Consider the following 1978-nt stretch of genomic DNA (forward strand, 5'->3'; position numbering starts at 1 on the left):
CGACAACCTGAGGAGACTGGTCAGGCCGAGGCAGAGACACCCCCCCCACGGGCCCCGAGTTACCACCGCATCTATCCTGATCTCGGGCCTTACACCCAGAGTGAAATGCCCAACGCCGAGCGGGAAAGAGGAGATCAGGCTACACAGACGGAGGTTGAGAATGAGATAGGGGATACGCGGGAACAGTTCAGGCAGATGGATGTGGGAAGCAAGAAACCGATCGTTAAAAGTGGGAAGGGGACGAGAGCCGTTTCAGCACTACAGCGGGCTTTGGAAGAGGTGGTGGCGAGGGGAGAGGACGTCACGGGATGGGAGGTATTCCCCGTGATAGAAAGACCAGACGGGGGACGAGGTTTCGCCCCGATACCTTGGGCGAAACTCAAAGAGTTGAAGGCGGCGTGTGTCGCCTACGGTCCCAGCTCCCCTTATGTGAGCCAGCTCCTGGACACTATGTCCCTGGAAAGCGTTTTGACCCCGAATGATTGGAAATCCCTTGCCCGCGGGTGTTTGGATCCCGGACAGGGCCTTATATGGATGTCTGAGTTTACCGCCGCTGCGAAAGAACTAATATGTAGACGGGGTTTCCCGAACCCCGCCGAGGCTTTTGCAGCTATGACCGGGACGGGACGATTCGAGACTGATGAGACGCAGGTCAACTACGATCCCGAGGTGTATATGGTGATTGCCAGGGTTGCCCTAACTGCCTGGCAAAAGGTTCCCGAGAAAGGGGACCATCGCTCCCCCTTAACGCAGATCAGACAGCGCCCGGACGAGGCGATTCAAGATTTCGTTTCACGCATGCAGTCCGCGGTCACCCGTATTATAGGGGATCGGGACGGCGCCGAAATTGTATTGAAGCAGATGATCAGAGAGAACGCCAATAGTGCCTGCAGGAAAGCATTGGCAGTGCTGCCCAGAGAGGCCACATTAGGAGACATCCTGCAAAGATGCGAAGGGGTTGGAGGAGAAGAGTACAAGGCGCAGATGCTTGCGGGGGCAATAATGAAAGGATTATCAGGAGTCGGGGAAAGGGGGCGACAGTTCTTTCGGTGCGGACGGATGGGACACCTGATGGCTCAATGCCGAGCTCAGGACAAAAGTGGCCCCCCAGCACAGCCGAGGAAGGGTGTGACTTGCTTTGAATGTGGGAAGCACGGGCATTACGCGAAACAATGCCGCTCGAGGCGGAGACCCCGAACGGCGTCGGGAAACGGGTGGAGGGGCCCCGCGCGGGCCCCGAATCACGCGTTCCCCGTGTTAGCCGCGGAAGAGAGCCCGAAAAAGGTTTCTCTCATAGAGGAGTACCAGAGGCTTCGGTCCCGGGAGCCACTTGGGCTGAAGTCCGATGCCTGGCCCCAGTGGGAATCCGACCCGGGGACACTGTAAACGTCCCAATACAGCCCCTCCCCTGGAGGGCCCTAGTGGTGGGGTTTCAGACAAGAGCGGCGGGGGTCGTTCATTCATCCGAACGGGGGGAAGGGCCCGGGAAGATTCCCCTCACCAACCATCATCCGTATGGTATATACCTAGGATCGGGAATGGTCATTGCTCGCGCTACGCCCCTTGACTCCCCGCCCCCCCTGATCCCCCGCCCCCAGCTATTGGAATAATACAGGAAATAACCCTTGATAAACTGTGGCGGACCCTCTTAGTTGAGGGAAAGCCCCTTAAAGGGCTCCTGGACACCGGGGCCGATCGCTCCGTTATTCAGGATTGCTGCTGGGCAGCGGAGTGGCCACTAGCAAACCACTCGATGGGGGTGCAAGGCGTGGGGGGACTGCAAGCCGCGAGAGAGGCGGGGCGTTCGTTGATTTGGTCTTGCCGGGGAAGGCAAGGTGCGTTCGTCCCGCTGTGCGTTCAAGGGCTCCGTATGAATCTGTGGGGTAGAGATGTGCTGCAGGGGCTGGGAGCCCACCTTATAGATGAAGTTGATCCTTTTTAGGTGGGGCCACTGGGTTCCGGGGCTTGTGAACACCCC

The sequence above is a fragment of the Tachyglossus aculeatus genome, unplaced genomic scaffold (assembly GCF_015852505.1).
Source record: "Tachyglossus aculeatus isolate mTacAcu1 unplaced genomic scaffold, mTacAcu1.pri scaffold_125_arrow_ctg1, whole genome shotgun sequence".
NCBI classification, from domain to species: Eukaryota; Metazoa; Chordata; class Mammalia; order Monotremata; family Tachyglossidae; genus Tachyglossus; species Tachyglossus aculeatus.